The sequence below is a fragment of the Triticum dicoccoides genome, chromosome 7B, assembly GCF_002162155.2.
Source record: "Triticum dicoccoides isolate Atlit2015 ecotype Zavitan chromosome 7B, WEW_v2.0, whole genome shotgun sequence".
In the NCBI taxonomy this organism is placed as follows: Eukaryota; Viridiplantae; Streptophyta; class Magnoliopsida; order Poales; family Poaceae; genus Triticum; species Triticum dicoccoides.
This window is the reverse complement of record NC_041393.1, coordinates 496,684,677-496,701,199: the sequence shown is the minus strand read 5'-3', so window position 1 is coordinate 496,701,199 and position 16,523 is coordinate 496,684,677.

Sequence of the window (16,523 nt, the reverse complement as noted above, 5' to 3'; positions counted from 1 at the left end):
TCCCACCACCACCGGAGCAAACGGGTGGTGGGGTAGACGCCGGCGGAAGAACCGGCGTCGACGAGGGAGCTCACGGTGCTGCCATGTCCAAGGACAAGGCTACGCAGACCTCGGCGTCCGTACATGCACCACTCCCATCTCAGGAGGCGCAGGACCGACAGCGTCATGGTATTCGCAGTACCATACATTTGTTGGACCAAGATCGAGCTGGTGGATCTCGGGGTGCTCAAGACCAACATGCACGCCAACATGCTGGCACGAGCGAGACACGGTCGCCTGGACGGGATACTGCTCCTTCTAACATAGTTAGAAGTCCGAGCATATCACGCTCCTCGCACCGTTCGCCACTGCCGCCCACCACTCCAGCAGAAGCTTTGGCGTGAGCTCAACTGCTCCTGGATTACCCTCCAACGGCGGACAAGATCGACGAATGGAGGGCTACCATTCAGAGTCTCATCGGCTTCGCCAACAGCGACACTCCGCGGCAGCCGAGTACATCGCTGCCGCGGCAGGACTGCCAGGCACGAGCCAATGACGACAAAACCGGTGGGGGTGCAACCACCATGCACTCTCCACCCCGAAGGCCAAGATCGCTGGCTCGCCGGATCCACCTCGACAGCGACTCCACCGCATCATCGGATCCACGAGCTTGTCGCGATCAGCGCCAAGTTCTTCACGAACGACAGCAAGAAGACGCTCGTACTCGCATCGAGCGCCAAAGAGAAGCGCGGCGTCAATCGGACCAGCGCGCTGGGCCCTCTGTCGACATGCATGCGCCAGGGGAACCAGGCGACTTGCCGTACGCGGTAGGTTGCCCCGCGTTCACTCATGAGCTGCGGCAAGTCCAGTGGCCCAGCACGAAGAATTTCAAGCCAGACGTACCAGAGAAGTACGACGGCAAGTCGCATCCGTCGGAGTTCCTCAACATCTACACCATCGCGGTGCAAGCTGCCGGGGGGCGAGACGACAAGATCCTTGCCAACTACTTCCCGCTGGTGCTCAAGCCCAATGTCAGATCCTGGCTCATGCACTTGCCGGACAACTCCATATCCTCCTGGGCTGACCTATGCCATCAGTTTGTCGGCGCCTTTACAGGCGGCCACAAGCCTCATGGCCAAGAGAGTGACCTTCATCTGCTCGCCCAGAAGGAAGGAGAGCCCCTGCGCAAATACATTCAGAGATTCAGCCGCGTGCAACATAACATCCCAGATGTCCACCCTGCCGTGGTAATCAGCACGTTCCATCAGAACATGCGAAACCGCAGGATGCGGGAGGAGATGGCGATGTGCAAGATCAGAAACGTCAGTGAGCTATATGCCCAGGCCGACAAGTGTGCACATGCTGAGGAAGGGAGGAAACTCCCCGGAGAGAATGCAGAAGCAGGAGGATCTAATAGTGAGGATGCTGCCCCGGCAAAGAAAAACAGGAAGAAGAAAGGCAAAGATGTGCTAGTCGTTGAGCAATCCGGCAAGAAAGCCAAAGCTGGTAGCTCCGGCAAGGAGATTGCCCCAGGCACCAACTACCAGGCTGTGGCGGTCGCCGACAAGCAGGACAGCACCAACAAGCAGTACTGCAAGATCCACCGCACCAAGGGCCATGACCTCCAAAGCTGCAAGAAGGTCGAGCAGCTTGTCGAGCAGCAAAAGGCTGAATACGAGCGGCGCGACAAGGAGAAAGGCCAGGAAGGTGCTGGAGGAGCCGGCAAGAAACGCCCGGCCGAGGAGGACGCCGTGGCAAGGCCAAGCAACAGCAAGGAGACAGACCTCCCCGCGGCCGCGACAAGGATGAAGATGACGACGATGATGAAGATATGGATGATGACGAGACCGATGAGCAGGAGTTCCAGAAAGCCACAGAGGTCCTGTGCGTTGACGGCGGTGCCTCTCTGCATACTTCACACCGCCAGCTCAAGCAGTGGGTGCGGGAAGTCAATGCGGCAGAACCACCCGTCGAGTCACGCAAGCCTCTGAAATGGTCCAACACGCCTATCATTTTTGATATTGAGGACTACCCTGATTGCATAACTACAGTCGGGTGCTTGCCGATGTTGGTTTCAGCAACTATCCGCAACCTCAAGGTCACTAAGATGCTAGTTGACGGCGGGGCCGGCTTGAACCTGATCTCCTCCGCGGTACTCCAGAAACTCCAGATCCCTGATAGCGAGCTCGAAGAGACCGGCACATTCCAAGGAATCAATCCGGGAAGAAGTAAGCCGAAGGGAAAGATCACGTTGCCGGTGACATTTGGCAGCGAGTTGAACTTCAGGACTGAGAGGGTCACTTTTGACATTGCTGACTTTCCATTGCCTTACAATGGGATACTCGGCCGTCCAGCACTCGCCAAATTCATGGCAGCCTCTCACTATGCATACAACATGCTGAAGATGCCAGGCCCGATAAGTGTCATCTCTGTCCCTGGCGACAAGAAGGATGCTCTTATCTGCGCCGACAAGATCTACCGGGAAGCAGCAGTCGCAACAGATCGCAGGTCACTTGCCGTTGAAGCTCCCGGGGGGAAGAAGAAGACCAAGTCCGACAAGAGTTCTGATGCCCACTCCGGCAAGCGCACCTCTTCGGAGTGCTGCGCTACCGTCGAGGACGCACCATCGAGCTCCACCGGCAAGTGTAAGAAGACAATGGTAGCTCCACCAGAGACCAAGAAGGTGTCCGCCAAGGAGGACGGCACTGGTGGTACCTTCACCATTAGTGCCACTCTCGACCCTAAATAGGAAAGCACGCTCGTTGCTTTCCTGCGGGCGAACGTCGACGTGTTTGCATGGCAACCGTCTGACATCCCCGGTGTTCCTAGGAAAGTAATCGAGCACCATCTTGCTGTCTGTCCTCATGCGCGGCCCGTCAAGCAGAAAGTCAGGAACAGGCAGTGGAGCGCCAAGAATTCATCGCAGAAGAAATCAAGAAGTTGGAAGCAGCAGGCCTTGTCAGAGGAGTGCTCCATCCTACGTGGTTGGCCAATCCTATAGTCGTGCGCAAGGCAAACGGGAAATGGAGGCTTTGTATCGACTTTACCGATGTCAATAAAGCTTGTCCCAAAGACCCATTTCCCTTGCCGCGCATTGACCAGATTGTTGACTCCACAGCCGGATGTGACTTGCTTTCATTTCTTGACGCATACTCAGGATACCATCAGATCTTCATGGCAGAAGAGGATGAGGAGAAGACCGCATTCATCACTCCATGTGGCACATATTGTTTCGTGCGGATGCCTTTCGGTTTAAAGAATGCTGGTTCAACATTTGCAAGGGTAGTCCATGACGCTTTTGAGCCACAAATACACAGAAATGTGGAAGCCTACATGGATGACATAGTGGTCAAGAGCAAGGACAAGGCAACTCTGATTCAAGATTTAGACGAAACCTTTACAAATCTGCGCAAGATCAACCTCAAGCTTAACCCCGAGAAGTGTGTGTTTGGAGTCCCCTCCGGCAAGCTTCTCGGGTTCTTTGTGTCTCAGCGGGGAATTGAAGCCAATCCCGACAAGATCAGGGCCATTGAGCAGATTGAAGCACCAAAGCGCGTCAAGGATGTACGAAGACTTGCCGGTTGCATGGCTGCTCTCAGCAGGTTTATCTCTAGGTCTGCTGAGCGCGCCCTGCCATTTTTCAAAATACTGAAAAAGGCAGGTCCAATGAAATGGACTCCGGAAGTGGAGGCTGCACTGCAGGACTTAAAGAGATACCTGTCCTCCACTCCAACACTTGTTGCACCTAAGCCACAAGAGAAGTTGCAGCTATATATAGCGGCAACCAATCAAGTGGTTAGTGCTGCATTAGTAGCGGAGAGGGAGGCGGATGATGAGCCGGCAACCACGGCAGATGCATCCAGCGACAAGCAGGGGACTTCACCAGCAAGCTCTGGTCCCGACAAAGATGGATCTGCGCAGGCGCGTGAGGAGATGCAGAAAAGAATGGTACAGCGCCCAGTTTACTTTGTCAGTTCCCTTCTGCAGGGGGCTAGGTCGAGGTACTCTGGTGTGCAAAAATTGCTTTTCGGCCTTCTCATGGCCTCGAGAAAGCTGCGCCATTACTTCCAAGCACATGAGATCACAGTCGTCACTCGTTTTCCGCTGAAGAGGATACTGCAAAATCCAGAAGCAACAGGCAGGATTGTTGAGTGGGCACTGGAACTGTCAAGCTTTGGCCTCAAGTTTGAGAGCACTTCAACTATCCAAAGCAGAACATTGGCAGAGTTCATAGCAGAGTGGACGCCAACTCAAGATGAAGAAATTCCAAAAACGAGCATCCCCGTCAAGGAAGCAAGCAAAGAGTGGCTGATGTACTTTGATGGTGCCTTCTCGCTGCAAGGCGCCGTTGCGGGCGTGCTACTTGTTGCACCCACCGGAGAGCACGTCAAGTACGTAGTCCAGATGCGCTTTCCCAAGGAGCAAGCAACGAACAATACCGCAGAGTATGAAGGTTTGCTTGCCAGTCTCAGGATCGCAGCAGACCTTGGGATCAAGAAGCTCATTGTCAGGGGTGACTCACAGCTTGTCGTCCGCCAAGTGAACAAGAATTATCAGAGTCCGTTGATGGAAGCTTACGTTGACGAAGTGAGAAAGCTAGAAGAGCACTTTGACGGCCTACAGATGGAACATGTCCCAAGAGCTCGGAACGACATTGCCGATAGCCTGTCGAAGTGCGCCGCACTTAAGTTACCTGTGGAACCAGGGATCTTTGTGCTCAAGCTGACTCAACTGTCTGTAACGCCATCAACTGGACAGAGCAAGAAGAGGAAGTTGATTTCTGGTGGCTATTTTCCGGCAGAGCTCCCCGAAGCCGCCGCCAAGAAGGTCCCCAAGATCAACACCAAGGGTGCTGAGGAGTAGTCTGCTCCCGCAAGCCCTAGGGTTTGCTCCGTTGAAGCAGATGCTCCCGACAAGTTTAGCTCCGGCAAGCTTGCCAGGGAACGTCAAGCTCCGGCTGAACCGCAGGTTCTCGCCGTAGAAGCGGATGTTCCCGCAGCAGCAGATGTGCCTTTAGTCCTTGTTGTCGAGCCACAAGCTCCAGCATGGGCACATCAGATTGTCCGTTTCCTTCAGACAGGAGAACTTCCCGAAGAGCAAGAAGAAGCGGAAAGAGTAGCCCAGCAGTCAAGTATGTACCACTTTGTCGACAACACGCTGTACAGAAGAAGACTCAACGGTGTGAAATTGAAGTGTATTCACCGGGAAGACGGACAAAAGCTGTTGGCAGAGATACATGGAGGCATATGTGGTCACCACATTGGCGCAAGAGCACTTGCCGGCAAAGCGTTCCGGCAAGGTTTCTTTTGGCCGACAGCCCTCCAGGATGCAACTGCACAAGTAACCAAGTGTGAAGCGTGCCAGTTCCATTCCAAACAGATACACCAGCCAGCTCAAGCTCTCCAGACGATCCCTTTATCCTGGCCATTTCCGGTCTGGGGGCTCGACATCCTCGGCCCCTTTCCCCGAGCTGTCGGGGGCTTTGAGTACTTGTACGTTGCAATCGACAAGTTCACAAAGTGGCCGGAAGTGGAAGTAGTGAGGAAGGTGACAGCACAGTCAGCAGTCAAGTTCTTCAGGTCGATGATTTGCCGCTTCGGGATCCCTAACAGGATCATCACCAACAACGGCACGCAATTCACGAGCCGCACCTTCATGCAGTACGTCCAAGATCTTGGCGCCAAGGTCTGCTTCTCTTCTGTTGCTCATCCGAGAAGCAACGGTCAAGCGGAGAGGGAGAATGCTGAAGTGCTGCGCGGACTCAAGACCAGGACTTTCGACAGGCTGCACAGGTGTGGAAAGAACTGGATTGAGGAGCTGCCAGTGGTTCTTTGGTCGATCAGGACGACGCCAAATCGAGCCACTGGCCAGACACCTTTCGCTCTAATCTATGGAGCAGAGGCAGTTCTCCCCACGCAACTCATATACGGGTCACCTCGAGTGCTCGCTTATGATGAGCTTGAGCAAGAGCAGCTGCGACAAGATGACGCGCTGCTCCTTGAGGAGGACCGTCTTCAGGCTGCTGTACGAGCTACTCGATACCAGCAAGCTTTGCGCCGCTACCATAGCCGCAAAGTTAATGCCAGAAGTCTCGAGGAAGGCGACCTTGTTCTTCGGCGCGTTCAGTCCGCCAAGAATTCCAACAAGTTGACGCCGAAGTGGGAAGGCCCTTACCGGGTGAAACGAGTCACTAGGCCTGGCGCTGTCCGCCTTGAGACCGAAGATGGCATTCCGGTGAGCAACTCCTGGAACATTGAGCATCTTCGTAAGTTTTACCCGTAGGGAGCGGTTGCCGGAACCTGTTCCGGCAACCACCTTTTGTACAAGTCTTGCTGATGTTGCATATAATCCTTTGTACAAATCCGGGCGCAGACCCCGTGCATAAGTAAAGCTCATGTGCTCCGCACATCTTGTCAATTTCATGCTTTCTACCTTTTTTGCATGTATCATCTGACACTTTGTGCAGCGCCTACCCTCGGTAAGCAATAACGAGCCGTAAGGCTCCATATCTTTATTTTCTCTTCTCTCTTTTTCTCGAAGAAAGGAAGGTTCCCTCGCCCACAAGTTTGCCGGGGGGAAAGGAAAATAAAATGGTATGGACCAAAGCGTCGCTCGAGGAAGTTTCGCCTTACCGGGAAGCAAACGACAGAAAAGCTAAGTTGCTAAAGTTTGAGCAATCAGTTTTAAAATTTTTAAGTTATCTTCCTCGAACGACCGTACTTTGTATGGAAAACCTGTGCGCGGAGGAACCAACTCGTAGCTAGTTGCGCCCTTACTTTGTTTCGAGTCCGCTCAACAACTTAAGTGAGCTGCGACTAGTTGCGACAAGGTTTCTTGTCGGTAGCGGCACCGCTAGTAGGCTGCTGACGTCCCGCACTCAGCGCTCGCGGCTAAGGTGCCTGCGCCGACAAGTTCCCTAAAAGCATAGGGCAAAAACATACAAAGGAAGGAATCAAGTAAAGGAAATAACATAGCAATCTCTACCCAAAATAGAGTCACATTACAGATAGCTTGTCGCAGCTCTAACAGATCGTTCTCATAACATGACCAGCAGCGACAAGAAAAAGAGAAAACGGGGGGCCTAATCTACACGATCGCCCTCAACCCTCTTGATCCCGCTCACCTTGTCCACAATGGGTGCGACAAGGGTCTTGAGCACCTCCAGATCAGCATCTGGCGGCAAGGTCCTGAGGACGTTGGTGAGGTTGAGGCCTGGGTTGCGGAAGGGCACCTTCACCAGCACCTTCTGAAGAGCTCCCGCGCAGATCTTGCGCGACTCGTCGGCCAGCTGCTTTGGGATCTTCTCCTGGAGCCACTGGAGGGCCGTCGCCACGCCTTTGAAGAACAAGCTGAGCTTGGCGCTAGGTTGGAGGTGCTCATCGGAGGAATACCCAAAATCCTCCATCCCCAGCTGCGCCAACTCCCTGTCGATGGCTGCGGCAGCATCCACGAGACCCTCCGTCCAGTGCTCCATGTTCTCCTAAAAGAGTTCTGGGTGGCAGTAGCACTCGCTAGCAGCGCCTCGTCGGCCTTGATCTTCTCCTTCAAGGCCACCTCCTGCTCCCTGGCGCCGTCCAGCGTCTTGGTCAAAGTAGTCAGCTTCAACTCGAGATCTGCATTGGAGTCCTTGGCGGCGCTAAGCTCCTTGCTCCTCTCGGCAAGACGACCCTGCAGCTCGCCATGGGCGTAGGCGTCCTTCTCGCGCTCACACTTGAGCGCAGCAAGCTCCTCGACGCTCGCCTTGAGATCGGCCTCCAGCTGCGCCACCTTCGTCTCCAGCTCCTTCTTGGCGGCCTCGGCAGCTGCAGCAGCATCCTCTGCTTCCTTGAGAGCCCCGCCGAATGTTTGCTCGCGCGCGGCAAGCTCCTCCTCGTGGCTGTCAAGGTTGACCTTCCGCTGCGCCAACTCGCCTTCCCGCATAGACAGCTTCTCGGCAACAAGCCGTTGTTGCTCTTCAACTTCAGCCTTCTCGAGGAGGAAGGCTTTCCTCTCCTCGGCAAGTTGCTCCCGCTCCTCTGCCAGGGACCGGAGAGCTTCCTGGTTGTGACCCCGGAGCTCCTCCGCGTGCTTCTCGATGTCCACTCCCGCCTTCACGACAAGCGCTTCTCAGGATGCCAGCCTGGCCTGTCGGGCGCGGTAGAGCGACAACAGCTTCCGCAGCAGCCGCTCCTCCTCAGGCTCGCCACTGCTACTGCTCGGCGCATCAACCAGCGTCAGCCCAGCGGAGGCGAGCACTTCTCCATCCAAGATTTCTCCTTTGACCGGCGCCCTGGAGCTTGGCGCCCAGGGGAGCTTGATGAAGATGCCATCGCCGGCCTTCAAATAGGCGTCGGGCTGGGGCTCTTCGGAGCCTGGCGCTGCAGCAGCAGCGGAGGGATCGGCGGTCGGCGTAGCGCCTGACGCTCCTGCGGTCTCGGGGCCGTCAGTGCGACTGCCGGACCCCTCGCCAGCTTCTGCGGCGGCAGATTTGGCGGCCTCTTCGCCGGCGGGATCATCAGCGCCGGCCTCTTCTTCGGTGGCAGCGGCGTCGTCGTTGTTGCCGCGCGCGTTCTCCTCGTCGGGGACCTCGGTTTCCATCGGCTCCGTGGCAGATGGATCTGACGACCGGAAAAGGGAGAAAAGTCAAGCAAATATTCAAAAAGAAAATCAGAAGAAGAAGAACCCAAGGGAAGTTTTCAGGCAAGAGGATTACCTGTACTAGGATCTACAACCGCGGTCTCCGCCACCGAGGGGTCGCTGGTGCTGTCCCTTGCCAGAGAACTGTCCATTGCCGGAGAATTCTCCTTTGCCGGAGAACGCTTCCTTGCGGGAGAACGCTCCCTTGCCGGGGAATCCTCCCTTGGCGGTGTAGTCGAAGCAGATGGCATGTCAGGAGCGGCTCCCGGGCACTCCTGGTGAGACTGCTCTGCTCCTACACAAACCAATAATCAGATGTCAGCAAAGAAAGAGCACCCATGCGCGCCTAATAGCAGGAAGTAAACCATATACTTACGCTGGGGGCTGCGCTGGGGGCTGCTTTGGGGAATAGTTGCCGGGTCCGGCAAGGTGGTCTCAGACACGTCCCCTGCTGTCGCGGTGGGTTCGTCCTCAATGACAATCACCGGGACCTTGGCTCTCTTCACCGCTCTCTGGGCCAGAGTCCTGAAAAGGAATGAGTTCAGAGTAAAGCAAATCAGATACAAGACAAAACAGCAAGAATTGAAGAATTACAAGTACAACAAAGAATCTTACTCTTCTTCTTCCTCGTCGGAGCTAAGCGCGGAGAGGTCGAAGTCTGGCCCACCTTCGGTGCGATGAGGCGGAGGAGTAGGTTCCCTTAGCCGCTTGCCGAGAGCAGAAGCGGTGGTCCGGGAGGGCCCCGCTCCAGTTGCCGCAGCGGTGTGAGGTGCTCCCGCGGCAACAGTGCTTGCCGCGGTGGAGCGCGTCGCGCGTTGCGGCGGCTGTTGACCCGTCTGCCGCCCCGCTACGTCCACGGCCTTGCGGAGACGCCTTCTTGGTGGAGATAGGAGCTCCGCTTGCGGCGAGCTGCCTGAAGGTGAGAAGGAGGAGGAGTCGATCCGCAACGAGTCGCTCGCGCCCTCGGCGGGCTCGCTCGACTCAGATCCAGGCCCGACAAGCTCTCCCTCGCCGGCAAGCTCCTCTCACTTGGCAAGGCTTGCCGCCTCTGCTGCCTCTGCCTCCTCCATGGTGAATCCAAACTCGCCCGCGGCAACTGCTGCCGCCGCCTCTTCCAGCCTAGTGGCGATGCGCTGCATTTCCGCATCGGTGGTGTCGCAAGTAAGGCTCTTCTGTTCATCGGGACGGACCGGCACTTCTACCAAGCCGTCAAAGAACTCCTGCACGACGTCGTCTGCAGGCTCTTGCCAAGTTGGGACAATTCCATGCGAATCGCACAGCGGCATCATTGCACGGATGCGGTCGAGCGAGGAGTTGTTGCACAGCGGAACGACACCCCTCGGCAACATGAACACTTCGGGATGTTGAGGATCGCGCTTGAACAGTTCCAGGAGCATCGCGTCCAGTTCTAGGACAGTGAAGTTGAAGTTGAGGCCCGGGCGCAGCCTCATGATATCTGCCGCATTCTGGAACTCCCAGGCGGGTCTCCTCCCCTCCTGCAGGGGGCGATGCGGCGACGAAGAAAATCTGCGCCAACGGCGCCTACAGTGAGCCCGACAAGCCTGAGGCGTAAGATCCGGGTGACGGCAATCCTCAGCCTATCGTCTTCCGGGGCCACGTTGCTCCAATCGTTGCCGCGCACTATTGGGGCTTGGCGCTGGGCGGTAAATGGCTGCGGGTTCTCTTTGACAATCCAGCACCAGTCTTCTCTCCATTCCTCCCACTTGCTGCGGAGCTCTCCCACCAGATAAGCTTCCTTCTTGCCAGCTCTCGAGATCCAGGCGATTCCGCCAGATAAGGGCTCCCCTCTCTCAACTCGGGGCATAAAGAAGTGGCGAAAGAGAGCTACATTTGGATAGACTCCGACAAAGTTTTCGCAGAGATGTGCGAAAACTGCCATGGTCAGAACGGCGTTGGGGGTGAAGTCAAGGAGGCGGAACCCATAGGTGTTCATGATATCACAGAAAAACTCAGAGAAAGGTGGGCAGAGCCCGCAGTAGAAGAACAACGCGAAGAAGGGATATCCATTCGGAGCCAGTTCCGAAGCGGCAGCTGAGAGTACCTTCGTGCGCGGATGCGCTCGCGTCTCCGTCGACTAGAAGAGGTAGTAGTACTCCCTCAGCTCCTTCGTGGCGAGCTGAGGGGGGAAGATTGCCCGCTCTTTTCGCAGCGCCGCGAGCCGCTGCGCCTCGGCCGACTTCACAACCTTCCCGGCTTTCGGAGCCATGGCGGAGGTGGTGAGAGAGATCGACGGCGTCGGTGGTGCCGGTGGCGATGGGGGGCGGAGCGCTGCTCTTATTCAGCTTTGGGAAAAAGGGAGGAACGGCGGAGATTTCTGAGATTGGAGTAGCAACCGGCGAGATGGGCGAACTGCCCCTGTTTCCCCTGCTTATAAAGAGGGAGGGGGCGGACGTTCCGTCCTTCCGAATAAAGAAACCACCCACGATCTCTCCCACGACGCCGCATTCGATGCGTGCCGTTCGGGGAGGGCGCGGTGGATACGGAGTGAGATACGGCGTAACCCAGACCGCGCGTGCCCTGTTTTGGGCCTGGCCCATCAGCGCTCGGCACCGTGTGTGGCCCAGGCCCGGGGGCTCCTGTCGGTGTACTAGAGTAGGGGTACCCTAGTATCCCGAACTTGTGCACGGGCAGTCGCAGCACCCCGCAGCAAGGCTTGCCGGGTAACCGCCAAGGTCCTCCGTGGTTCCTTTGGAGCCATTCAAGAACAAAGTATTCAAGCCAAGGAGACAAGGCCCCGGCAAGAGGAGCTTGCCGGGAAGGCCAACCAAGGCATCTCAAGGAACTTGCCGCGACGCGCCACGCGCCCCGGCAAGACCCGGTGAGCGACAAGCTTCCGGACGCGACAAGCCATCGACCGCGGTAAGGCGCTTGCCGCGGCAAACTACCACTCTGCACCCGCGCTCCGGCACATCCACCAACGTGTCGCCCTGGGACCTTTCCAGGCACGCATGGCGAGAGGCTGTGTGGCCAGCGGTGCGCGGTGGCAAGCGACGCTGACAAGATTGCCATCGTGGCGAGCAGTGGCGTCCCTGACGGTCCCTTTTTGCACTATTTGGGCGACACGGACGGGCATTTAATGCCTTTGTCCCCTGCCGTCAGGGTTAGGTATGATACATTGTACATGTGGTTGTACCAACCCCAATTCCTTTTCCATTTTTACCCTTGTCTATGTTGCCACCTGTCGGTGACCCCTTTAGCATATAAAAGGAGGCCCATGCGCAATGTAGAAGGGGGTTCGAAGACAGAGAAACACTCACGCTCGGTCCCGTTAGCAGCTAGTGTGTACTGTAGCATTCAGCGCTCCAGAGCAAGAACTCAATACACTCAGACATGCAGCAGTAGGAGTATTATCTCTCCGGAGAGCTCCGAAGCTGGGTAAACTGCTCGTGAGCTTCGCCTCAATCCACTCTTCGTGCGATCTCCGCCCCCCGCCGAACTGAAAGGGGCTCGGTCCGCCGGTCCCATAGGTGTTCGTGGATCAGTTTCCCCGACACATCAGCCAAAGGTTTCCATATCGGTGCAACGAGACCAAGGCCAACAGGATGGCAGGACGGAAGTCACCATGGATCCCAAGACGGTGTCATCACTGGCACCTTTGGCAGGCGAAGACCACCTTTAGTCAGGATAGCTTTTACTAGTTGTCCCCTTTCAAAATGGCCGTTGTTGGATCCCTTCCCGCTCAATATTTGGGAAGAGAACCAGTGCCTCTATAAATAGATCTAGCCGCCATCGTAGAAGGGGGGATCCGAACCTAGCTCATCCACACACCACCACCACCACAAGAACACCTCTACTCGCGAGGCTGTTCTTCCCTTGTACTGTTCATCATCAGCCCAAGAGGCAATCCACCACCACACACAGGAGTAGGGTATTACACCACAATAGTGGCCCGAACCTGTATAAATCTTGTGTCTCTTGTGTTGTTCATCAATCTAGCCTAGGGATCGCGGCGAGGCTGAGAGCGAGATTCAGTAAGAGGAGATCTTCGTGTGCACCCCTGTGTTCGAACCTTAAGGGTTTTGCCGGAACCCGATATCCAACAGGGGCACAACGCCCCAGGGCATGCTTGGTCCCCCAAGCGCGCCCCGGTGGGTTGTGCTCACCTCGGTGGGCCTCCCGCTTTGCCCTATAAATTCCCAAATATTCCAAAAACCCTCGAGGAGACCCTAGATCGAAAGTTCCACCGCTACAAGCCTCTGTAGCCATGAAAAATCAATCGGGAGCCTGTTCCGGCACCCTGTCGGAGGGGGAGATCATCACCGGAGGCCATCTTCATCATCCCTATGGTCTCCATGATGAGGTGGGAGTAGTCCACCCTCGGGGCTGAGGGTTTGTACTATTAGCTATGTGTCTAATCTCTCTCTCTCTCTTGTTCTTGAGATGTCACGATCTTAATGTATCGCGGGCTTTGTTAATATAGTTGGATCATGTGGTGTTTTCCCCGCTATATCTTGTTGTGATGAATTGAGTTTTCCCTTTGAGATTTCGTACTTATCAGATTGAATACTTTTATGGATTTGAGAGCACTTGATATATGTCTTACATATGAATACTCATGGTGAAAATGGGGTATTATATTGATTCACTTGAGATATGTTTTGGCACTCAACTCGTGGACTCCCGAGGTGACATTGGGGTAATCTATGCATAGGGGTTGATGCATGTTCTCATCTTTTGTTTCTCCGGTCGAAATATTGGGGCACTCTTTGAGGTTCTTTGTGTTGGATTGAGTATTATGAATCTGAATTTGCTTTGGTGTTATTTTAGTACGAACTCTTGATAGATCGATCGGAAAGAAGAACTTGGTGTTATTTTAGTACGAACTCTTGATAGATCGATCAGAAATAATAGCTACAAACAATTTCTTCTTATGTTCTCCGCTAGATAGGATCTTTGGAGTGATTCTTCATCGCACTTTGAGGGATGGTTATATGATCCAATTATATTAGCATGCTTGAGAGATTGCACTAGCAAAAGTACGGACCCTAGGCCTCATTTTCAAGCATTGGAATATCGTTTGTGCTCACTTTTATTGTTTGCTACCTTGTTGTTTTTTTATTTTCAGATTATAAAATATATTTGTACCATCCATATTACACTTTTATCACCATCTCTTCGCCGAACTAGTGCACCTATACAAATTGTCATTGTATTGGGTGTGTTGGGGACACAAGAGATTTCTTGTATTTGATTGCAGGGTTGTTTGAGAGAAACCATCTTTGTCCTACGCCTCCCACGGATTGATAAACCTTAGGTCATCCACTTGAGGGAAAATTGCTACTGTCCTACAAAACTATGCACTTGGAGGCCCAACACAAGAATAAAGTTGCATTGTAGACATCACACGTCCACCTTCTGGCCATTCATGGTGTACAGTATGGTGCGCGGGGTTACGTCGGCCTGCAAAGACATGTCTGCGACATGAGACATCCGAAAGGCAATGGAAACAAGAGATTATACATATATTGAAGACGGCCAGTGTGACAGGTATCGTGAGGGCATCGAGCTCAGCCAAATACGAAGTACCGCCGAGCACGTCCGAGACGGAGGACGGGCTGCTATGAGCAGGTGTGGGAGTAGGTGCTGGTGCAATGCTAGTCGAGCTACTCCCCAAGAAGTTGGAAAGGGGAAAGTCTGTTGCATCCTTATTTGGATTTTGCTTGGTCCAACTGGCAATAGCCGGAACCAAGACACTATACAAAGTTGCAATCTCCTCTTTTGCGGCAGCTACCGCTGCTTTGACTGTCTCAGCTGATTTCTTATCAACCGCAATCGCAACCTTCTTGTTGATGTTTTCTTCATTTAACCTCCATCTTTCCTTTCTCTCCTTTGTGGTCTCACGGTAGTACTTCTTCCATGTGGTGTCGTCTCTGACGCCATGCACGCGTCCATACGACGGCCGAATGTCCACCGGGAGTCCTTTCAATATGTTCAAAGCCTGGTTGAATGGGGTGTCCCACTTAGGCCTCGCCAATGCCTCAGACGGCGAGTTGCTTTCGGCCGCAATCCTATGCTGCTCTTTCTACAAAAGGAACATGGACCGTTTACAAATGTGACTAAAAGTGCAGTTGAATTGATCAGAAGCTAAAATTAGGGGGTAAATTAATAATTACCAGTAGTCTCATGAACTCCGTCGTGACCGCGTCTGTATCGAAAACCTTGTTGACTCGGTCCCAATGACTGGGCCCTGATGATGTCACGCTCCCGCGGGACGGTGAACTCCACCATGGGGTCTGGGATGCCCAGACTTTCGCGTTTCGCGTCCTCCTTGGCCCATATGGACCTCTTCCCCGTGTAACCACGGCTTCCGAGGTGGTGGCACCCCATGTTCCTCTCTTGAAGCCCCTTCGTGTACTCCGACTTTTATTTGGCAGCTTCGGCAATGCAAGCCGCCTTGAATATTTCAAATTGTTCTCCTGTAATTGTCGAATTATCCTTTACAATCTCGGAGTAGGGTTCCTTTTTGTCAATGATCCTTGCGTTCACCATTACTTTCCAGGCGGACAACGCGCTGCTAAACTTGCCCACGGCGCGTCTATTTATCTTCTTCATTGCCGGGTCTTTATCTGAATCAGTATATTTGATTTCATCCCGGCCAGGGAACAAGAATACCTGATGCAGCTTCCTTAGGAGGGAGTACTCCATATATGGTATCTTCTTTAGTTTCTCATCATTGATGGTGGCGGTTGTCCATATGATGCAGCCTATTTGATTGTCGTAGCATGCCCGCACTTCCGCAGGCAATTTTGGCAATTTTGGCTCAAAATTGCCGGAGTCCACCTCCGTGACCACCAGTCTAGTAGTGATGAGCTGTTTTGGGTGCCGTATCCTCTTCGGTTTCGGTTCTATACTGGCTTCGCCAGTCTCGGTGCCGGTCTGGGTCTCAGCTCCAGTCTCGGAGCTGATCTCGATGTCGGTCTCAATCTCGGATGTGACAGGTGGGCCTTGCAACAACCGTTACTCATTGAGAAGGTTCAAATAAGCGTCTGTCGCCTTGTAGACGTTGCAATCACCATCACCATCTCCTTCATCGTTGCTAGCCATGTTTCCTACAATTAAATCTAGTCAATTAATTCTAGACCTAATAAAATGAATAATGACATAAAAAAGGCCTATGTTTTGCAGGAACATTGATTCATTCCCGGTGCGGAAAATCCCGGGCAGTCGATATGTCCTAGTTTCTAGCACAAGTCATGCTGAAATTCACAGAAAATTTCGGCATGAACTTTGCTAAAAAGTGGACAAATCGAGCACCTGAAATTTGCCAGAACGGAAATGAATCAACATTCCGGCAAAACATAGGCCACTCGGCTTCATTCCCCGGAAACAACAGAAGGCTACTTGGGCACAATCAAACCACTTCAATGTTGCATATAACAGGACCACTTAAGAACATGTACATGAGCAACTACAATAGTAGATAAACATGACCAAACACTATTGAGGAATTTGCATATAACATGACCACTTCAAATTTGCATCTCCTAGTGTTTGACACTTCAAGAAAATCTACACAAATCTCATGCTCTCTCAAACTCAATTCAAAAACCAAATATAGATGGATGAACCCTAGAAACCTAGAACCCTTACATATTTCTATCCTAAATTATTGTCCTAATATAAATTATTAAGCTTAAAACTCAATTTCTATCCTAAATTTCAAATTATGAACCCTAGAACTCAATTCAAATTATGTCCTAAATTTCTGTCATAATAAAAAACAGTAAAAATTAAGAACCTAGTAGACTTGCTGCATTGATAGAAATTTATATTTTTATAAAGATTTTTTTTCTCTAAACTTGAAGGAAATATGCCCTAGAGGCAATAATAAAGTTGTTATTTTATATTTCCTTATTCATGATAAATGATTATTATTCATGCTAGAATTGTATTAATCGGAAACTTGA